This window comes from Oncorhynchus nerka, linkage group LG13, assembly GCF_034236695.1.
Source record: "Oncorhynchus nerka isolate Pitt River linkage group LG13, Oner_Uvic_2.0, whole genome shotgun sequence".
Classification (NCBI taxonomy): Eukaryota; Metazoa; Chordata; class Actinopteri; order Salmoniformes; family Salmonidae; genus Oncorhynchus; species Oncorhynchus nerka.
This window is the reverse complement of record NC_088408.1, coordinates 45007692-45031839: the sequence shown is the minus strand read 5'-3', so window position 1 is coordinate 45031839 and position 24148 is coordinate 45007692. Positions and strand designations below refer to the sequence as shown.

Below are 24148 nucleotides of genomic sequence, written 5' to 3'. Positions count from 1 at the left end.
CAGGAGATCAGAAAATGTAGAAAGAAAGATACAATTGTTTTGCATCAGATTGGCTTATTAAGTGAATAAATGCATGTTGACATATTTCCCCTTTGGGGATCAATAAAGTATTAATATTATCTTATTTGATTTTATCTTAAGTCAAAGGCATTGTTCAATGGCAATTTGTTTGCATTCAATGGTGCACAGCAAATTTGCAATCATAATTTTAACACCCCACAGTGTTAAATTGAACCCTTTCTTAGAAATGATGTGACCATCTCAAGGAGTGTTAAACTAACACTTTTTAAAGTGTTGATAAACTAACACCTCCAAGAGTGTTGGGTCCCTAACACCGTGGGTGTTGCAAATTCTGATTTAGAGTACATTTAAACTGTATTACAGCTGATGCTATGACACTTTTTCAGTGTTAGGGAATTAAAACCTGAGGTTACAGTAACAACATTTTGTGTGTTGTTGTCACTGTTGCACATAAAGCCTTACTTGTATACTTATTTCCTAGGGTGCCTTTTCAGTACCACCCATGACTACTAACAGAGACATGATTGTTGCATTCATTGGTTTTTAGTCCTGTAACCTTCACCAAGTGAGTGCCTAAGTGAATATTTTACCATAACATTATAATTTTTTTAATGACAATACATTCCTGTTCTTGACAATACCATACCCGGATAGCGTATAGTCTTACCCTAACACAGTGGTCTGAAACTCCTGACTTGCAAAGTGTGATATCATTCCTATTGGAATCCAGACAGTTAGAATATCCAACAATTGGAACTATTATTCACCTGCAATCTGCAGTCAGAATGACTGCCAAGGCAGGGAAGAATGATAAATGAGACTACCTAGTGGCACAGCGGTCTAAGGCACTGCATCTCAGAGCAAGAGGCATCACTACAGTTCCTCGTTCATATCCAGGCTGTATCACATTCAGCTGTGATTGGGAGTCCCATTCAACGGCGCACAATTGGCCCAGCGTTATTATCCAGGTTTGGCGGGGGTAGGCCATCATTGTAAATAAGAACTGTTCTTAACTGACTTGCTTAGTTAAATAAAAGGTAAAATAAAAGAATATATAAAAAAATGTTTTAAAATGAACTGGAAACACAATCTCAATAACGGGTGAAATAAGTTCCGCCATTTACAGATTAGATTAGTTTAGAGAAATGTATGTTATTTATCTTTGTGTAGTAGATAATTTAATCAATCAATGCATGCAGAAACAAAGATATTAAAACAAACTATTCTAAAAAGCAATCTGCAACAAAGCATGCTGGGAAATATGATATTGAGGCCCCTCCCATGTCTTTTCCACTCAGAGTGAAGTCTTTTTCACTCAGTCGAGTAACAACAACGCCACGTGGTGTTGATTCCACTGTGATTCAAATAACACAACATTTATTCACCGCAGGTGACGTCAATTTCAATTCCACTGGTGTTACATTAACGCCACTAGAATCCTTTTACCTCAAAGCCAACATTTTTACACAGACCAATTTGCTGTGTGGGTATGGGGATCAACTTGTTGGCCTCTTTAGTTTATGAGCATAACCTGTCATGCTATTGTGGTGTCCTCATAGAAACACTCCCTTGTAAGTCCACCATCCTTCTATTCATCGCTAATCCTCAGAGTATCTTGGACAGGCTACAGAATTAGCATCTTGTTCTCAAGCGGGCATTACAACACTACAAGGCGTTGGTGACACTGGGCTTTGTGTTCCGGAGGAGCAGAGCTCCTGTTGATTCTGATGAATAATCACTGTGTGTGTGTGTCATAAATGGTGTATGTAAACAGAAGAGCCCGGTAGGGGGTTCACAGTGTGTGTGTGTGTGTGTGTGTCCATATGCGTGTGCCAACTCCCCAAATCCGCAGACAGTGGGAGAACGCTGGAATTAGCGAGAGCGTATTGGGACACAGCGGGAGCCTCAGTGATTGAAGGAAAAGTAATCACTCCGAGGTTACCGAGTAGGACTGCTGCCTCCCTCCCTCTCCTCTCCCTATTCCAGAGCACAACACTTCAACGACCTAGGCAGCTACTACACGCAGTCTCCCTCTGACGCAGCCAATACTCGATTAATGCTTACTGGGGTTTTTATTTATATTTCATGTTAGTGTTTTAGTGTTTTGTTTTTAGTGTTTTTTTTTATATATATATTTTTTTAGTGTTAGTGTTTTTATAATGTGATTATTTAACTTCTTCAGTCTTTTTTCTCAATTTGTTGGTGCTGAGTGGATCGTGTGTGTGATTGTGTGATTGCGAGTACATGTGTGAATGCATACCTGAGTGTGTGTAGCCCCCAGGTAAAAGAGGCACCACAGAGGCTTTTGTTCATAAGACAGTTTGAAGTTAAAGGTTAAGTTTAGGCACTCATTCCGAATGGTGAAGGTAAGGGTTAATGTTTGGGATGGGGCTAAACATTTTTTTTAAACAGCCTCCCTGACTGAGATCAAACACACAACCTTCTGAGTCATGGGCTTGTACCCATCCACCATGCCCGTCACGTGGTGAACTTGAGCCCAAGGTTCCGAAGTCTCCTGATTCTTCTCAGCTTCAAATTATTCATGATGGGGGGGGGGGGGGTTCTTTCCATGACGCAACGCGGAGTGCTTGGACACAGCCCTTAGCCGTGGTATATTTGTCATATACCACATACCCCAGAGGTGCTTAGTGCTATTATAAACTGGTTACCAACTTAAATAGAGAAGTAAAAAAATACATGTTTTGTCATATCCATGGTATACAGTCTGATATACCACTGCTGTCAGCCAATCAGAATTCAGTGCTCAACCACTCAGTTTATAAACATCTTGAGGGTTTTATCCCTACAACAGAGTGCAATGGGGATTTTAGAAAACAACAGCTAACAAACGCTAACCAAGTTACATCAAACTCTGAAATGACAGCTAACATTCCCTTTGAATTTTCTTCTTTTCCTGTTTTACATTGACATTTATATCCATATTAATGATGCTGCTGCATGATTTTGCCTGGTCAGAAAAACGGCTAGAAGACATCCGACACCGTTTGCTTTCTTTGGCAGGGGGAAGATCGAATGAATATTTTGCAACATTGTTGCCGAGGTCTGAGTGGCAAACATCAAGGTTCATACAAACATAGTCACACCCTGATCTGATAAACCTGTCTTTGTGCTGGTCTCCACCTAGCTCCAGGTGTCACCCATCTTCCCCATTATCCCCTGTGTTCTCTGTTTGTCTGTTGCCAGTTCGTTTTGTTTTGTAAAACCTACCAGCGGTTGTTCCCCTGCTCCAGTCTGTTCTTGCTCCTGTTTTCTAGTACTTCCTGGTTTTGACCCTTCTGCCTGCCCTGAGCCTGCCTGCCATTCTATACCTTGACCCACCTCTCTAGATTATTGACCCCTCCCTGCCCTGACCCTGCCTGCAATTCTGGGCCATTTGCACCTTCTCTGGATTACTGACCCCTGCCTGCCTTTGACCTGTCATTTGCCTGCCCCTGTGTTAGAAATAAATGTTTCTTTCTTTGACAATGTCTGCACCCAGAGCGCTTCAATGTAGAGTCGGGCACCTGACGGGCATTTCTCGCTCAGTGTTCCCTAATCATCCAGCTGCAGCCTTCCTCCTTCCCGCTGATGTCCGGGAGGGCTCTCGCCTGGGCTACGGCAGTATGGTAACAACAGTCGGCCGTATGCTTTAATCTGGAGGAGTTCGTTGCAGAGGTAAAGAAGGTTTTTCGATGCTCTATTGCCCGGGAGAGAGGCTGCCCGGAAGCTACTCCAGCTTCGGCAAGGCTCCCGCAGTGTGGCAAACTACGCAGTGGATTTCTGCACGTTGGCAGCTGAGAGTGCCTGGAACCCGGAAGCCCAGTTCGACGTGTTCCTTCACGGATTATCGAAGGTGATTTAAAGACGAGCACGCAGCCCGGAAGCTGCCCCTGGACCTCGACTCCCTCATAGCCTTGACAATCCGGATCGATGGGCGGCTACGGGGACATAGGAGGGAAAGGGAGTCTGTTCCCTGTCGCCAACATTCGTCCTCGATTTCCACCTCGCCTCGGGAGGAATCCCGGAAATCCCCGAACAACACATTTCTAAGTGGATCCAATGTCCCCCGAGTTCTCTCGGAGATGATTCTTCGCTGCCTGGTCCCCGCCAATCCCAACACCTGGAGACAGCCGTTCGTGTGGATAGAGTATACGCGCAACACCCTCCCTTGCTCAGCCACTGGTCTCTCGCCTTTTGAATGTTCTCTGGGATATTAGCCCTGCTCTTCCCGGAGCAAGAGGAAGAGGTCAGCATACCCTCGGCCCAGATGTTCATCTGTCGCTGTCGCCGTACCTGGAAGAGTGCCCAGTCGGCTCTTCTCAAGACTCTCCTGTGAAGATATGAAGGATCAGGTTACAGTAGGTCCGCTCTACAGCACCCTCTCGCTCCCGCAGAAATGGAAGTAAAAAATCTCTTTCTTACAACAGAGAGAGATTTTGTAGTACTGTAACATCCAAGATTGGATAATGAAGCAATATTTCTGTAATCCAAACAGTTAGAATGGTCCATTGGTTCCAATTATGTCAGATCAGTTGTTGTTTTGGGATCTCATTAAGGACAGTATAACAATATAACTGTATCTCTGAATGTGTATATTTCCCATCCAAATGTTGTGGAATTTATAGGATTACATATGAAACTATTTGTGAGAAGATGAAATGTGATCTTGGCCTTCTAAATGAGAAAATGTTTTTTCATGTAAAGTTTATCCAGTCAGTAACCACGCCCACAGACATTATCCCAAACGTAATGGAACACCCTTTTCCCCCAAGTGTTTAAAAGGACCCGCTGAAGAACTCTCGATAGACCAGTTAAGTGCAGCACCAGCTGAATATGTTACAAATGGTTAAGAAAACTACAAGACTAAAGACCAAACAGGCGGGGCGGTGTTGAACAGGATGACACGAATGGTTAGACTCGATGAGACCAGAAAAATGTGGAGCGTGGCTGCACGTTGAAATGGTAGGAATTTAAATCTCTAGAGACCAGTAAATTGCCAGGTTGCTATGGGCGTGTTTAAATGGTTCTAGCTCTACATTAGACCAGCGTGACCGACAGTGTGAGCTGAAAGGTACGGAAATGGTTAGAAACTCTGAAACTCACTCTCAAAGAAGAAGACTACTGCGGGGTAGACCTATGGAGGATCCGTTCTCACAGACACTCCGAAACCTACAACTGCAAAGGGCATGGTGACCTCTGGTGGACAACCAGAGGCTTTCTGTTGAAGTACTCCCAGTAGATGGATCGACTGTTTTCAACAGAGACAGCAAAGCCATACACATGTAAATATGTACATTGCAATTATTTTGAAAGAGTGACCATTCATGTGTATTCGTATTCCAATGAGCATAGGTATCAGCTGTATTTAGTGGAAGTCCTTTGTCTCCCCCTTCTCTCTCGTTTGAATCCGACATTTTGTGTAACAAGCCGTCATATTGGTTTTGTCCACTGGGGACCTTTCATTGCATAGTGTTAGTAACCAATAACTATACCATGTGTAAGCTATCTTGTTTGTGTGTTTATGTAATTCTGTGTGATTATTTAGTTAGTAAATAAATCATTTAGCCAATTTGTAGATCGCTGATTCATCATTTATGTTTGGATTCGTGCAGATATCCAAGGGTTTTTCGACATTCAGAATGAGACTTAAGGTAAATACAAATTAATTAATTGACTGATGTAAGAGATATTTATATCTTTAGAGTTTAGTCAGGAGATAGTAACTCGTTAAATAACCTTTCCCGTGGTGCCCCAGATTACTACTTAATTAACTAGTGTAATAATTGAATGTGGTATGTAATTATTGTATAAAATAAGTCAAACACATTGATGATAGTCAAGACACCACAACCACCTCCAGGAATCGATGACAGGCGGACAGCCACAGGACCCCGGCTCCCCATTATCATCTCGGGCAGAGGGTATGGCTGTCCACTTGGGCTCTGCCCCTCCGGGTAGAGTCCTGCAATCTGTCCCCCCAGTTTATCGGCCCTTTCCCCATCTCCAAGATTCTTAGGTCCTCTGCTGTTCTTCTTCTGTTGCCCCGTACCCATCCCACTTTTCATGTGTCTAGGATTAAACCTATTTCTCACAGCCCTTTGTCTCCCATTCCCCTAAATCCCTGAGCACACTAGATGAATAATCTGTTGATGTGCCCTTGAGCAAGAGCAAGGGACTTAACTGCTCATGTATGTCACTCAGGATAAGAGCATCTGCTAAACAACAAATGTAAAATGTAGGTGGGGGGGCACAACCAAATCTTGCTAAGGTTCCCTAAAAGGAAAGAGGCGCCCCTGTGTGTAATACATAAATAACTTAGCTATTGAAATGCAAGCAACAGGTGATGAGACCAGCAACAGAAAGTATTACAATACAAGAACACAATATTTCCCTAAAGTCAACCATACCAAGATGATTGTAATACAGTCATCAGTACCATTCATATTTTTAACGTACTGGACCTCCTTAGCACAAACAAATAAGAACATGAAACAAATATGATTCACTTTATTTTAAATGATGATGTAATGGTGAATGAATCACATTGTAAATGTGGTAGCTGCAAGCTGTCTTCACATCCCTCTCAGTCCAATCCCCACAGACAGCTATAGTAGAGGGGTTGAGATTACAAGAGAAGAGGGTGTGGGGACTAGGTGGAGGTTCAGATCTGCTGGAGAGTTACACTCCTATAGCTTATCAACCAGTTAGTTATTAGAATCAGGTACACTAGATAAGGGTTGGACAAAACCTACGAGACGGTTACGCTCCAGGAGAGCCCTGTATCTGATCAAGCTGGATCTTGTGTCGAGTCTGTAGGTTCCATATCGATCTGGTCATCCTCAACGTTGTACTCCAGCTCTCGGGGAACTGACTGGTGTCACACTTTTTCCACTACCCCAGCTAACACACCTGATTAAACTAATTGCATTCCGAGGAATAGAGTCCTCTAGAGAATCACCTGAAAAACATAAATGGTGTCACAATTACTTTGTTTGTAAAAGGTAGCATCATTGAAACGTTTTAAAAACCAAGCAATGCTCTCATATCGAACCTACATGCTTGTGGTTGGCAAAGAAAGCAAACAGGCACATGTAACAAACATCCATTGAAGTATAGTCAATGTGTTCACAGAGTTGGATCATGTCCACATACGGTAGCCTGGGAGTCTAAATGTGGATTCTCGAGGGTCACTGCATGAGGAATCATCAATGCTCAGGGTGGGGACCGACAGCCCATGTCAGTTTGTGGACCTATGATCTCATCATTGCAATGTGAAAGGTAGATCTACATTTGCTGCAGCATAGCCTATGCTAATGTACTGTTGAAGTCGGAAGTTTACATACACCTTAGCCAACTACATTTAAACTCAGTTTTTCACAATTCCTGACATTTAAACCAAGTAGAAATTCCCTGTTTTAGGTCAGTTAGGATCGCCACTTTACTTTAATAATGTGAAATGTCAGAATAATAATAGAGAATTATTTATTTCAGTTTTTCTTTCTTTCATCACATTCCCAGTGGGTCAGCAGTTTACATGCATTCAATTAGTATTTGGTAGCATTGCTTTTAAATTGTTTAACTTGGGTCAAACATTTCGGGTAGCCTTCCACAAGCATCCCACAATAGGTTGGGTGAATTTTGGCCCATTCCTCCTGACAGAGCTGGTGTAACTGAGTTAGGTTTGTAGGCCTCCTTGCTCGCATCCGCTTTTTCAGTTCTGCCCACAAATTTTCTATGGGATTGAGGTCAGGGCTTTATGATGGCCACTCCAATACCTTGACTTTGTTGTCCTTAATACGTTTTTTCACAACTTTGGAAGTATGCTTGGGGTCATTGTCCATTTGGAAGACCCATTTGCGACCAAGCTTTAACTTCAAGACGGATGTCTTGAGATGTTGCTTCAATATATCCACATAATTTTCCTGCCTCATGATGCCATCTATTTTGTGAAGTGCACCAGTCCCTCCTGCAGAAAAGCACCCCCACAACATGATGCTGCCACCCCCGTGCTTCACGGTTGGGATGGTGTTCTTCGGCTTGCAAGCCGCCCCCTTTTTCCTCCAAACATAACATTTTGGCCAAACAGTTCTATTTTTGTTTCATCAGACCAGAGGACATTTCTCCAAAAAGTAAGATCGTTGTCCCCATCTGCAATTGAAAACCGTAGTCTGTATTTTTTATGGCGGGTTTGGAGCAGTGGCTTCTTCCATGCTGAGCGACCTTTCAGGTTATGTTGATATAGGACTCGTTTTACTGTGGATATAGATACTTTTGTACCTGTTTCCTTCAGCATCTTCACAGGGTCCTTTGCTGTTGTTCTGGGGTTGATTTGCACTTTTCGCACCAAAGTACGTTCATCTCTAGGAGACAGAATGCGTCTCCTTCCTGAGCGTTATGATGGCCGCTTGATCCCATCGTGTTTATACTTGCATACTATTGTTTCTACAGATGAACGTGGTACCTTCAGGCATTTGGAAATTGCTCGCAAGGATGAACCAGACGTGTGGAGGTCTACAATTTTTTTCTGAGGTCTTGGCTGTTTTCTTTTGATTTTCTCATGATGTCAAGCAAAGAGGCACTGTGTTTGAAGGTAGGCCTTGAAAAACATCCACAGGTACACCTCAAATTGACTCAAAGTATGTCAATTAGCATATCAGAAGCTTCTAAAGCCAGTTTCTGTAATTCTCCAAACTGTTTAAAGGCACAGTCAACTTAGTGTATGTAAACTTCTGACCCACTGGAATTGTGAGGCAGTGAATTATAAGTGAAATAATCTGTCTGTAAACAATTGTTGGAAAAATTACTTGTGTCATGCACAAAGTAGATGTCCTAACCGACTTGCCAAAACTATAGTTTGTTAACAAGAAATATGTGGAGTAGTTGAAAATGAGTTAATGACTCCAACCTAAGTGTATGTAAACTTCCTAAGTGTATGTAAACTCTTATTCACTTTTTTGGTGCCCACTCCTGAAAGAGAGGTTTCATTAGACTCCATTGAACAACAAGATAGGCCGGTCCAGTATATTACCCTCCAGCAGTCTCTAATAATGGTCACATTGTTTGACCATACACTACTGTTATACAGTCTGCTACATTAGCTTGTAACACCGTCCACTACATTAGACTAACTGATAATAAGTCTACATCATCGCATATTACAGTACACTCCCATTGACTTCCATTAGCCCGCTGTGTGCGTCAGTGGGCATGGCCGGTCTGTGTGTGTTCTTACACCAGCTCAGTTTGTACACCCACATCCACCCTCCTAGTAACAGTCTGACTGCAGGAGTAGCCTACCTCTCATTTTTGGTCATCCTATTCCTCTCCTTCTCCTGTGGTTGGTCAAAGATAGACTCCATCTCCTCCATATAGCCAGGGGTGTAGTGGGTCACCTCCTCCAAAACCTTCTCATAGCTGGCTCGAACCTGGGGGTGTCACATTGGTGGGAGATGTACACATTCTTACACACACCCACATACGTAGATAAAGGCAGGTTTCCAGTAGAACATCATGTTATTACAATATTGAGAAAGTGTAAATGTACAACAACAAAAAATGTATTCTGTACTTACTTTGATAGGGGGTTGTACTGTATTTTCAAATGTGTTGATAGATAAAAGGTGGATATCGATATCCTTGATCTAGAAAACTATTACAAAAAACTTCATATCAGATCTAGACTGCTAGAAACAAATACAACTTTCTAATACCAATGTTAATTAGCTATTTATTCATCTCTTCAAGTACTTAAATAAATAGGAAGTCAACCCGGCTGTTTACAACTAACATTAGACAACTAGCTAGGAATCGTAGCTAAGACCTGAATGTCTCTCTGGTGGATGAGAGGTCAAAGCAATGTATATAGCTAGGTCAAAGCAATGTATAATCATAAATAGCTAGCTAGCTGGCTACATAACAGGCTAGTTAACTAACGTCATAACTTTTAGGACCTAGACGTGTTTGCTGACAGGAATTATTGGCTACTAGGAGGAGGAATGTAAAGCTAACTAGCAAGCCTGTAGCTAGTTGTTAACGGTGTGGCATTGCCGAAGAAGACCGAAGGTCGCCAGGGCCGGTTTCCCGATAGCGATGGAATTTAGACTTACCACTGTTTTAACAATGCATCTTTCCTACAACAGCCGGAGATGTAACATGCATTTTCCAAAACACCATGCAGAGAGAATGTTCGCTAAGTGGGTCATTGAGTTTTGTGTCCCTTCCGATAGGATCAAAAGAAAGGAAGCACTGCTCTCAGATTACCATTCTCCATCTAACTTTAGTGGCAATCAGCAGTTGCTACAACCATTTTTGGACTTATAAATTAATGATATGCACCCATTGATTCTCGAAGAATATAACTTATAGATGCGGTAGCTGTCGTACCCTATCAGAACCCAACATATGTAAACAAACACTATATAGACTCAAAATATGGTTAAAACTATAATTTTGTTATCATGGATAACTTGCATCCATAGCAAGGTTACATTTCTCCAGCCACATACCTCCGTTGAATCAGGGGTGGGGTTGAATCAGGGGTGGGGTGACGGCTTTCTTATTGTTTCTACTCCTTAACATGAGAATTATTCTACAAAACTGATGACGGATCAGCTCCTAGACAGATATAAGCTATGGTTACAAATATTGAGGCAACTTATTCCTATGCTTACCCTATAATAGTCCACTAAATCAAGATTTGGCACATCATTGCACACGTTACACATCATGAAATACACTCAGTTTATTAGGTACACCCATCTAAACTCAGCAAAATAAGAAACGTCCTCTCACTGTCAACTGCGTTTATTTTCAGCAAACTTAACATGTGTAAATATTTGTATGAACATAACAAGATTCAACAACTGAGAGCTGCATTAACCTCTTCAACCTATGGGGGCGCTATGTCATTATTGGATAAAAAAACGTTCCCGTTTTAAGCGCAATATTTTGTCACGAAAAGATGCTCGACTATGCATATAATTGGCAGCTTTGGAAAGAAAACACTCTGACGTTTTCAAAACTGCAAAGATATTATCTGTGGGTGCCCCAGAAATGATGCTACAGGCGAAACCAAGATGTAATCTCAAACAGGAAATGTGCTGAATTTCTGAAGCTCTGTTTTACTATCGTCTCCTTATATGGCTGTGAATGTGCTGTGAACGAGCTTATGCTCTCTGCCGTTCGTCCAAGATGTCTGCAGCATTGTGAACTATTTGTAGGCATATCATTGGAAGATTGGCCATAAGAGACTACATTTGCCAGGGGTCCGTCCTGTGTCCTTTGTCTAAGTTGGTGCGTAATTCCCAGTGGCAATCATTTTACCATGCGATAACAGAGGGAGAAGCACACTTCCATGAACGATACATCATGAAGAGATATGTGAAAAACACCTTGAGGATTGGTTCTAAACAACGTTTGCCATGTTTCAGTCGAAAGTGCAGCGTTTGGATAACTGAATTATCGTTTTTTTTTGGTAGCCAAAAGTGACGCACCAAACGGACCGATTTCTCCTGCACAAAAAATCTTTCAGGAAAAACGGAACATTTGCTATCTAACTGAGAGTCTCCTCATTGAAAACATCCGAAGTTCTTCAAAGGTAAATGATTTATTGAATGTTTTTGCTGGTTTTTGTGAAAATGTTGCCTAATGATGCTAACGCTAAATGCTAATGCTAAATGCTAATGCTAAATGCTAGTTTTGCTATGGTAGAGAAGCATATTTTTGAAAATCTGAGATGACAGTGTTGTTAACAAAAGGCTAAGCATGAGAGCTAGCATATTGATTTCATTTAATTTGCGATTTTCATGAATAGTTAACGTTGCGTTATGGTAATGGGCTTGAGGCTGTAGTCATGATCCCGGATCCGGGTTGGCTCGACGCAAGAAGTTAAGTACTGCAGTGCATCTCCTCCTCATGGAGTGCACCAGATTTGCCAGTTCTTGCTGTGTGATGTTACCCCACTCCTCCACCAAGGCACCTGCAAGTTCCCGGACATTTCTAGGGGGAATGGCCCTAACCCTCACCCTCCGATCCAACAGGTCCCAGATGTGCTCAATGGGATTGAGATCTGGGCTCTTCGCTGGCCATGGCAGAACACTGACATTCCTGTCTTGCAGGAAATCACACACAGAACAAGCAGTATGGCTGGTGGCATTGTCATGCTGGAGGGTCATGTCAGTATGAGCGTGCAGGAAGGGTACCAAATGAGGGAGGAGGTTTTCTTCCCTGTAACGCACAGCGTTGAGATTGCCTGAAATGACAAGCTCAGTCCGATGATATTGTGACACACCGCCACAGACCATGACAGACCCACCACCACCAAATCGATCCCGCTCCATTGTACAGGCCTCAGTGTAACGCTCATTCCTTCGACGATAAACGCAAATCCGACCATCACCCCTGGTGAGACAAAACCGCGACTCGTCAGTGAAGAGCACTTTTTGCCAGTACTGTCTGGTCCAGCGATGGTGAGTTTGTGCCCATAGACAACGTTGTTGCTGGTGATGTCTGGTGAGGACCTGTTTAAAATAGGCCTACAAGCCCTCAGTCCAGCCTTTCTCAGCCTATTGCGGACAGTCTGAGCACTGATGGAGGGATTGTGCGCGTTCCTGGGGTAACTCGGGCAGTTGTTGTTGCCATCCTGTACCTGTCCCGCAGGTGTTATGTTCGGATGTACTGATCCTGTGCAGGTGTTGTTACACATAGTCTACCACTGTGAGGTTGATCAGCTGTCCGTTCTGTCTCCCTGTAGCGCTGTCTTAGGTGTCTCACAGTACGGACATTGCAATTTATTGCCCTGGCCACATCTGCAGTCTTCATGCCTTCTTGCAGCATGCCTAAGGCATGTTCACGCAGATGAGCAGGGATCCTGGGCATCTTTCTTTTGGTGTTTTTCAGAGTCAGTAGAAAGGCCTCTTTAGTGTCCTACATTTTCTTAACTGTGACCTTAATTGCCTACCGTCTGTAAGCTGTCAGTGTCTTAAGGACTGTTCCACAGGTGAATGTTAATCAATTGTTTATGGTTCATTGAACAAGCATGGGAAACAGTGTTTAAACCCTCTACAATGAAGACCTGCGAAGTTATTTGGATTTTTACGAATTATTATTGAAAGACAGTGACCTGAAAAAGGGGTGTTTCTATTTTTGCAGAGTTTAGTACAGGGTTGAATTCTTCAGGGCATGGATTCTACAAGGTGTGGCATTCAAACGTTGCTCAATTGGTATCAAGGGACCTAATGTGTGCCAGGAAAACATTCCCCACACCATTACACCACCTCCACCAACCTGTACTGTTGATACCAGGCAGGATGGGGCAATGGAATCATGCTTCTTACGCCACAATCCTGACTGCCATCAGCATGACGCAACAGGAACCGGGATTTGTTGGACCAGGCAATGTTTTTCTACTCATCAATTGTCCAGTGTTGGTGATTACGGTCCCACTGGAACCGCTTCTTCTGGTCTTTAGCTGATAGGAGTGGAACCTGGTGTGGTTGTCTACTGCAATAGCTCATCCGTGACTAGGACCAACCAGTTTTGTGTTCCGAGATGCCGTTCTGCACGACTATTCCACCCACACAGACAGCATCGTGAAGAAGGCGCAGCAGTGCCTCTTCAACCTCAGGAGGCTGAAGAAATTCGGATTGTCGCCAAAAGCACTCACAAACTTCTAAAGATGCACAATCGAGATCATCCTTTCGGGCTGTATCACCACCTGGTACGGCAACTGCTCCGCCCACAACCGTAAGGCTCTCCAGAGGGTAGTGAGGTCTGCACAACGCATCACCGGGGGCAAACTACCTGCCCTCCAGGACACCTACACCACCCGATGTCACAGGAAGGCCATAAAGATCATCAAGGACAGCAACCACCCGAGCCACTGTCTGTTCACCCCGCTATCATCCAGAAGGCGAGGTCAGTACAGGTGCATCAAGGTCACTTGTTTTGCCCATTCCAACATTCAATCGAACAGTCACTGAATGCATCAATGCCTGTCTGCCTGCTTTGTATAGCAAGCTACGGTCACGTGACTCACTGTCTGCAAAGCTAACCATTTTCGTGAACGGGATGGTGTACCTAATTACAGACAGTAGCATACAAATACCTAAATAAAACTTTTATATGAATATTCAAATATATAGGTCTATGTAGCCTATACTGTATTTATATTTTAATACAGACATCTCGGTCTAAGGCACTGCATCTCAGTGCTAGAGGCATTACTACAGACCCGGGTTCAATTCCAGGCTGTATCCGAACCGGACGTGATTGGGAGTCCCATAGGGTGGTGCACAATTGGCCCTACGTAGTCCTGGTTAGGGTTTGGCCGGGGTAGGCCGTCATTGTAAATATGAATTTGTTATTAACTGACTTGCTTAGTTAAATAAAAGGTTAAATAATAAAGTATTTTTTATTTTATCTTTGCAAAGAAATGAGAAGCTTTGTATTTGTAGTCTGTAGGCAGGTTTCCAATGACCCAGGTTTATTCAACGAAAGCAATGTTGCAAAACAAAATGTTCTAAATGTGTAATGGAAACGGCAGGTGTAGGAGAAATGTTCTAAATGTGTAATGGAAACGGCAGGTGTTAGGAGAAATGTTCTAAATGTGTAATGGAAACGGCAGGTGTTAGGAGAAATGTTCTAAATGTGTAATGGAAACGGCAGGTGTAGGAGAAATGTTCTAAATGTGTAATGGAAACGGCAGGTGTAGGAGAAATGTTCTAAATGTGTAATGGAAACGGCAGGTGTTAGGAGAAATGTTCTAAATGTGTAATGGAAACGGCAGGTGTTAGGAGAAATGTTCTAAATGTGTAATGGAAACGGCAGGTGTAGGAGAAATGTTCTAAATTTGTAATGGAAACGGCAGGTGTAGGAGAAATGTTCTAAATGTGTAATGGAAACGGCAGGTGTAGGAGAAATGTTCTAAATGTGTAATGGAAACGGCAGGTGTAGGAGAAATGTTCTAAATGTGTAATGGAAACGGCAGGTGTTAGGAGAAATGTTCTAAATGTGTAATGGAAACGGCAGGTGTAGGAGAAATGTTCTAAATGTGTAATGGAAACGGCAGGTGTAGGAGAAATGTTCTAAATGTGTAATGGAAACGGCAGGTGTAGGAGAAATGTTCTAAATGTGTAATGGAAACGGCAGGTGTAGGAGAAATGTTCTAAATGTGTAATGGAAACGGCAGGTGTAGGAGAAATGTTCTAAATGTGTAATGGAAACGGCAGGTGTAGGAGAAATGTTCTAAATGTGTAATGGAAACGGCAAGTGTAGGAGAAATGTTCTAAATGTGTAATGGAAACGGCAGGTGTAGGAGAAATGTTCTAAATGTGTAATGGAAACGGCAGGTGTTAGGCGAAATGTTCTAAATGTGTAATGGAAACGGCAGGTGTTAGGAGAAATGTTCTAAATGTGTAATGGAAACGGCAGGTGTAGGAGAAATGTTCTAAATGTGTAATGGAAACGGCAGGTGTAGGAGAAATGTTCTAAATGTGTAATGGAAACGGCAGGTGTAGGAGAAATGTTCTAAATGTGTAATGGAAACGGCAGGTGTAGGAGAAATGTTCTAAATGTGTAATGGAAACGGCAGGTGTTAGGAGAAATGTTCTAAATGTGTAATGGAAACGGCAGGTGTTAGGAGAAATGTTCTAAATGTGTAATGGAAACGGCAGGTGTAGGAGAAATGTTCTAAATTTGTAATGGAAACGGCAGGTGTAGGAGAAATGTTCTAAATGTGTAATGGAAACGGCAGGTGTAGGAGAAATGTTCTAAATGTGTAATGGAAACGGCAGGTGTAGGAGAAATGTTCTAAATGTGTAATGGAAACGGCAGGTGTTAGGAGAAATGTTCTAAATGTGTAATGGAAACGGCAGGTGTTAGGAGAAATGTTCTAAATGTGTAATGGAAACGGCAGGTGTAGGAGAAATGTTCTAAATTTGTAATGGAAACGGCAGGTGTAGGAGAAATGTTCTAAATGTGTAATGGAAACGGCAGGTGTAGGAGAAATGTTCTAAATGTGTAATGGAAACGGCAGGTGTAGGAGAAATGTTCTAAATGTGTAATGGAAACGGCAGGTGTAGGAGAAATGTTCTAAATGTGTAATGGAAACGGCAGGTGTAGGAGAAATGTTCTAAATGTGTAATGGAAACGGCAGGTGTAGGAGAAATGTTCTAAATGTGTAATGGAAACGGCAGGTGTAGGAGAAATGTTCTAAATGTGTAATGGAAACGGCAGGTGTAGGAGAAATGTTCTAAATGTGTAATGGAAACGGCAGGTGTAGGAGAAATGTTCTAAATGTGTAATGGAAACGGCAGGTGTAGGAGAAATGTTCTAAATGTGTAATGGAAACGGCAGGTGTAGGAGAAATGTTCTAAATGTGTAATGGAAACGGCAGGTGTAGGAGAAATGTTCTAAATGTGTAATGGAAACGGCAGTGGTAGGAGAAATGTTCTAAATGTGTCATGGAAACGGCAGGCGTAGGAGAAATGTTCTAAATGTGTAATGGAAACGGCAGGTGTAGGAGAAATGTTCTAAATGTGTCATGGAAACGGCAGGTGTAGGAGAAATGTTCTAAATGTGTAATGGAAACGGCAGGTGTAGGAGAAATGTTCTAAATGTGTAATGGAAACGGCAGGTGTAGGAGAAATGTTCTAAATGTGTAATGGAAACGGCAGGTGTAGGAGAAATGTTCTAAATGTCTAATCTAAAAGGCAGGTGTAGGAGAAATGTTCTAAATGTGTAATGGAAACGGCAGGTGTTACGAGAAATGTTCTAAATGTGTAATCTAAACGGCAGGTGTAGGAGAAATGTTCTAAATGTGTAATCTAAAAGGCAGGTGTAGGAGAAATGTTCTAAATGTGTAATCTAAAAGGCAGGTGTAGGAGAAATGTTCTAAATGTGTAATGGAAACGGCAGGTGTTAGGAGAAATGTTCTAAATGTGTAATCTAAAAGGCAGGTGTAGGAGAAATGTTCTAAATGTGTAATGGAAACGGCAGGTGTAGGAGAAATGTTCTAAATGTGTAATGGAAACGGCAGGTGTAGGAGAAATGTTCTAAATGTGTAATGGAAACGGCAGGTGTAGGAGAAATGTTCTAAATGTGTAATGGAAACGGCAGGTGTAGGAGAAATGTTCTAAATGTGTAATGGAAACGGCAGGTGTAGGAGAAATGTTCTAAATGTGTAATGGAAACGGCAAGTGTAGGAGAAATGTTCTAAATGTGTAATGGAAACGGCAGGTGTAGGAGAAATGTTCTAAATGTGTAATGGAAACGGCAGGTGTAGGAGAAATGTTCTAAATGTGTAATGGAAACGGCAGGTGTAGGAGAAATGTTCTAAATGTGTAATGGAAACGGCAGGTGTTAGGAGAAATGTTCTAAATGTGTAATGGAAACGGCAGGTGTTAGGAGAAATGTTCTAAATGTGTAATGGAAATGGCAGGTGTATTAGAAATGTTCTAAATGTGTAATGGAAACGGCAGGTGTAGGAGAAATGTTCTAAATGTGTAATGGAAACGGCAGTGGTAGGAGAAATGTTCTAAATGTGTCATGGAAACGGCAGGTGTAGGAGAAATGTTCTAAATGTGTAATGGAAACGGCAGGTGTAGGAGAAATGTTCTAAATGTGTAATGGAAACGGCAGGTGTAGGAGAAATGTTCTAAATGTGTAATGGAAACGGCAGGTGTAGGAGAAATGTTCTAAATGTCTAATCTAAACGGCAGGTGTAGGAGAAATGTTCTAAATGTGTAATGGAAACGGCAGGTGTTACGAGAAATGTTCTAAATGTGTAATCTAAACGGCAGGTGTAGGAGAAATGTTCTAAATGTGTAATCTAAAAGGCAGGTGTAGGAGAAATGTTCTAAATGTGTAATCTAAAAGGCAGGTGTAGGAGAAATGTTCTAAATGTGTAATGGAAACGGCAGGTGTTAGGAGAAATGTTCTAAATGTGTAATCTAAAAGGCAGGTGTAGGAGAAATGTTCTAAATGTGTAATGGAAACGGCAGGTGTAGGAGAAATGTTCTAAATGTGTAATGGAAACGGCAGGTGTAGGAGAAATGTTCTAAATGTGTAATGGAAACGGCAGGTGTAGGAGAAATGTTCTAAATGTGTAATGGAAACGGCAGGTGTAGGAGAAATGTTCTAAATGTGTAATGGAAACGGCAGGTGTAGGAGAAATGTTCTAAATGTGTAATGGAAACGGCAAGTGTAGGAGAAATGTTCTAAATGTGTAATGGAAACGGCAGGTGTAGGAGAAATGTTCTAAATGTGTAATGGAAACGGCAGGTGTAGGAGAAATGTTCTAAATGTGTAATGGAAACGGCAGGTGTAGGAGAAATGTTCTAAATGTGTAATGGAAACGGCAGGTGTTAGGAGAAATGTTCTAAATGTGTAATGGAAACGGCAGGTGTTAGGAGAAATGTTCTAAATGTGTAATGGAAATGGCAGGTGTATTAGAAATGTTCTAAATGTGTAATGGAAACGGCAGGTGTAGGAGAAATGTTCTAAATGTGTAATGGAAACGGCAGTGGTAGGAGAAATGTTCTAAATGTGTCATGGAAACGGCAGGCGTAGGAGAAATGTTCTAAATGTGTAATGGAAACGGCAGGTGTAGGAGAAATGTTCTAAATGTGTAATGGAAACGGCAGGTGTAGGAGAAATGTTCTAAATGTGTAATGGAAACGGCAGGTGTAGGAGAATGTTCTAAATGTGTAATGGAAACGGCAGGTGTAGGAGAAATGTTCTAAATGTGTAATCTAAACGGCAGGTGTAGGAGAAATGTTCTAAATGTGTAATGGAAACGGCAGGTGTAGGAGAAATGTTCTAAATGTGTAATGGAAACGGCAGGTGTAGGAGAAATGTTCTAAATGTGTAATGGAAACGGCAGGTGTAGGAGAAATGTTCTAAATGTGTAATGGAAACGGCAGGTGTAGGAGAAATGTTCTAAATGTGTAATGGAAACGGCAGGTGTAGGAGAAATGTTCTAAATGTGTAATGGAAACGGCAGGTGTAGGAGAAATGTTCTAAATGTGTAATGGAAATGGCAGGTGTAGGAGAAATGTTCTAAATGTGTAATGGAAACGGCAGGTGTAGGAGAAATGTTCTAAATGTCTAATCTAAACGGCAGGTGTAGGAGAAATATTCTAAATGTGTAATCTAAAAGGCAGGTGTAGGAGAAATGTTCTAAATGTGTAATGGAAACGGCAGGTGTTACGAGAAATGTTCTAAATGTGTAATCTAAACGGCAGGTGTAGGAGAAATGTTCTAAATGTGTAATCTAAAAGGCAGGTGTAGGAGAAATGTTCTAAATGTGTAATCTAAAAGGCAGGTGTAGGAGAAATGTTCTAAATGTGTAATGGAAACGGCAGGTGTTAGGAGAAATGTTCTAAATGTGTAATCTAAAAGGCAGGTGTAGGAGAAATGTTCTAAATGTGTAATGGAAACGGCAGGTGTTAGGAGAAATGTTCTAAATGTGTAATCTAAACGGCAGGTGTAGGAGAAATGTTCTAAATGTGTAATGGAAACGGCAGGTGTAGGAGAAATGTTCTAAATGTGTAATCTAAACGGCAGGTGTAGGAGAAATGTTCTAAATTTGTCATCTAAACGGCAGGTGTAGGAGAAATGTTCTAAATGTGTAATGGAAACGGGAGGTGTTAGGAGAAATGTTCTAAATGTGTAATCTAAACGGCAGGTGTAGGAGAAATGTTCTAAATGTGTAATGGAAACGGCAGGTGTAGGAGAAATGTTCTAAATGTGTAATGGAAACGGCAGGTGTAGGAGAAATGTTCTAAATGTGTATTCTAAACGGCAGGTGTAGGAGAAATGTTCTAAATGTGTAATGGAAACGGCAGGTGTAGGAGAAATGTTCTAAATGTGTAATGGAAACGGCAGGTGTAGGAGAAATGTTCTAAATGTGTAATGGAAACGGCAGGTGTAGGAGAAATGTTCTAAATGTGTAATGGAAACGGCAGGTGTAGGAGAAATGTTCTAAATGTGTCATGGAAACGGCAGGCGTAGGAGAAATGTTCTAAATGTGTCATGGAAACGGCAGGCGTAGGAGAAATGTTCTAAATGTGTAATGGAAACGGCAGGCGTAGGAGAAATGTTCTAAATGTGTAATGGAAACGGCAGGTGTAGGAGAAATGTTCTAAATGTGTAATCTAAACGGCAGGTGTAGGAGAAATGTTCTAAATTTGTCATCTAAACGGCAGGTGTAGAAAAAATGTTCTAAATGTGTAATGGAAACGGCAGGTGTTAGGAGAAATGTTCTAAATGTGTAATCTAAACGGCAGGTGTAGGAGAAATGTTCTAAATGTGTAATGGAAACGGCAGGTGTAGGAGAAATGTTCTAAATTTGTCATCTAAACGGCAGGTGTAGGAGAAATGTTCTAAATGTGTAATGGAAACGGGAGGTGTTAGGAGAAATGTTCTAAATGTGTAATCTAAACGGCAGGTGTAGGAGAAATGTTCTAAATGTGTAATGGAAACGGCAGGTGTAGGAGAAATGTTCTAAATGTGTAATGGAAACGGCAGGTGTAGGAGAAATGTTCTAAATGTGTATTCTAAACGGCAGGTGTAGGAGAAATGTTCTAAATGTGTAATGGAAACGGCAGGTGTAGGAGAAATGTTCTAAATGTGTAATGGAAACGGCAGGTGTAGGAGAAATGTTCTAAATGTGTAATGGAAACGGCAGGTGTAGGAGAAATGTTCTAAATGTGTAATGGAAACGGCAGGTGTAGGAGAAATGTTCTAAATGTGTCATGGAAACGGCAGGCGTAGGAGAAATGTTCTAAATGTGTCATGGAAACGGCAGGCGTAGGAGAAATGTTCTAAATGTGTAATGGAAACGGCAGGCGTAGGAGAAATTTTCTAAATGTGTAATGGAAACGGCAGGTGTAGGAGAAATGTTCTAAATGTGTAATCTAAACGGCAGGTGTAGGAGAAATGTTCTAAATTTGTCATCTAAACGGCAGGTGTAGGAGAAATTTTCTAAATGTGTAATGGAAACGGCAGGTGTTAGGAGAAATGTTCTAAATGTGTAATCTAAACGGCAGGTGTAGGAGAAATGTTCTAAATGTGTAATGGAAACGGCAGGTGTAGGAGAAATGTTCTAAATGTGTAATGGAAACGGCAGGTGTAGGAGAAATGTTCTAAATGTGTAATGGAAACGGCAGGTGTAGGAGAAATGTTCTAAACGTGTAATGGAAACGGCAGTGGTAGGAGAAATGGTCTAAATGTGTCATGGAAACGGCAGGCGTAGGAGAAATGTTCTAAATGTGTAATGGAAACGGCAGGCGTAGGAGAAATGTTCTAAATGTGTAATGGAAACGGCAGGTGTAGGAGAAATGTTCTAAATGTGTAATGGAAACGGCAGGTGTAGGAGAAATGTTCTAAATGTGTAATGGAAACGGCAGGTGTAGGAGAAATGTTCTAAATGTGTAATCTAAACGGCAGGTGTAGGAGAAATGTTCTAAATGTGTAATGGAAACGGCAGGTGTAGGAGAAATGTTCTAAATGTGTAATGGAAACGGCAGGTGTAGGAGAAATGTTCTAAATGTGTAATGGAAACGGCAGGTGTAGGAGAAATGTTCTAAATGTGTAATGGAAACGGCAGGTGTAGGAGAAATGTTCTAAATGTGTAATCTAAACGGCAGGTGTAGGAGAAATGTTCTAAATGTGTAATGGAAACGGCAGGTGTATGAGAAATGTTCTAAATGTGTAATGGAAATGGCAGGTGTAGGAGAAATGTTCTAAATGTGTAATGGAAACGGCAGGTGTAGGAAAAATGTTCTAAATGTGTAATGGAAACGGCAGGTGTAGGAGAAATGTTCTAAATGTGTAATGGAAACGGCAGGTGTAGGAGAAATGTTCTAAATGTGTAATGGAAACGGCAGGTGTAGGAGAAATGTTCTAAATGTGTAATGGAAATGGCAGGTGTAGGAGAAATGTTCTAAATGTGTAATGGAAACGGCAGGTGTAGGAGAAATGTTCTAAATGTCTAATCTAAACGGCAGGTGTAGGAGAAATGTTCTAAATGTGTAATCTAAAAGGCAGGTGTAGGAGAAATGTTCTAAATGTGTAATGGAAACGGCAGGTGTTACGAGAAATGTTCTAAATGTGTAATCTAAACGGCAGGTGTAGGAGAAATGTTCTAAATGTGTAATCTAAAAGGCAGGTGTAGGAGAAATGTTCTAAATGTGTAATCTAAAAGGCAGGTGTAGGAGAAATTTTCTAAATGTGTAATGGAAACGGCAGGTGTTAGGAGAAATGTTCTAAATGTGTAATCTAAAAGGCAGGTGTAGGAGAAATGTTCTAAATGTGTAATGGAAACGGCAGGTGTTAGGAGAAATGTTCTAAATGTGTAATCTAAACGGCAGGTGTAGGAGAAATGTTCTAAATGTGTAATGGAAACGGCAGGTGTAGGAGAAATGTTCTAAATGTGTAATCTAAACGGCAGGTGTAGGAGAAATGTTCTAAATTTGTCATCTAAACGGCAGGTGTAGGAGAAATGTTCTAAATGTGTAATGGAAACGGGAGGTGTTAGGAGAAATGTTCTAAATGTGTAATCTAAACGGCAGGTGTAGGAGAAATGTTCTAAATGTGTAATGGAAACGGCAGGTGTAGGAGAAATGTTCTAAATGTGTAATGGAAACGGCAGGTGTAGGAGAAATGTTCTAAATGTGTATTCTAAACGGCAGGTGTAGGAGAAATGTTCTAAATGTGTAATGGAAACGGCAGGTGTAGGAGAAATGTTCTAAATGTGTAATGGAAACGGCAGGTGTAGGAGAAATGTTCTAAATGTGTAATGGAAACGGCAGGTGTAGGAGAAATGTTCTAAATGTGTAATGGAAACGGCAGGTGTAGGAGAAATGTTCTAAATGTGTCATGGAAACGGCAGGCGTAGGAGAAATGTTCTAAATGTGTCATGGAAACGGCAGGCGTAGGAGAAATGTTCTAAATGTGTAATGGAAACGGCAGGCGTAGGAGAAATGTTCTAAATGTGTAATGGAAACGGCAGGTGTAGGAGAAATGTTCTAAATGTGTAATCTAAACGGCAGGTGTAGGAGAAATGTTCTAAATTTGTCATCTAAACGGCAGGTGTAGAAAAAATGTTCTAAATGTGTAATGGAAACGGCAGGTGTTAGGAGAAATGTTCTAAATGTTGTAATCTAAACGGCAGGTGTAGGAGAAATGTTCTAAATGTGTAATGGAAACGGCAGGTGTAGGAGAAATGTTCTAAATTTGTCATCTAAACGGCAGGTGTAGGAGAAATGTTCTAAATGTGTAATGGAAACGGGAGGTGTTAGGAGAAATGTTCTAAATGTGTAATCTAAACGGCAGGTGTAGGAGAAATGTTCTAAATGTGTAATGGAAACGGCAGGTGTAGGAGAAATGTTCTAAATGTGTAATGGAAACGGCAGGTGTAGGAGAAATGTTCTAAATGTGTATTCTAAACGGCAGGTGTAGGAGAAATGTTCTAAATGTGTAATGGAAACGGCAGGTGTAGGAGAAATGTTCTAAATGTGTAATGGAAACGGCAGGTGTAGGAGAAATGTTCTAAATGTGTAATGGAAACGGCAGGTGTGGAGAAATGTTCTAAATGTGTAGGAGAAATGTTCTAAATGTGTCATGGAAACGGCAGGCGTAGGAGAAATGTTCTAAATGTGTAATGGAAACGGCAGGCGTAGGAGAAATTTTCTAAATGTGTAATGGAAACGGCAGGTGTAGGAGAAATGTTCTAAATGTGTAATCTAAACGGCAGGTGTAGGAGAAATGTTCTAAATTTGTCATCTAAACGGCAGGTGTAGGAGAAATGTTCTAAATGTGTAATCTAAACGGCAGGTGTAGGAGAAATGTTCTAAATGTGTAATGGAAACGGCAGGTGTAGGAGAAATGTTCTAAATGTGTAATGGAAACGGCAGGTGTAGGAGAAATGTTCTAAATGTGTAATGGAAACGGCAGGTGTAGGAGAAATGTTCTAAACGTGTAATGGAAACGGCAGTGGTAGGAGAAATGGTCTAAATGTGTCATGGAAACGGCAGGCGTAGGAGAAATGTTCTAAATGTGTAATGGAAACGGCAGGCGTAGGAGAAATGTTCTAAATGTGTAATGGAAACGGCAGGTGTAGGAGAAA

At 41.5% G+C, this 24148-nt stretch overlaps 1 protein-coding gene across 1 annotated transcript in view; it reads right to left on the bottom strand.

Moving 5' to 3' along the window:
• Positions 1 to 24148, bottom strand: part of LOC115139560 (glutamate receptor ionotropic, kainate 2) — a 203997-nt gene that overhangs the window by 5047 nt on the left and 174802 nt on the right. The window lies entirely within an intron of this gene.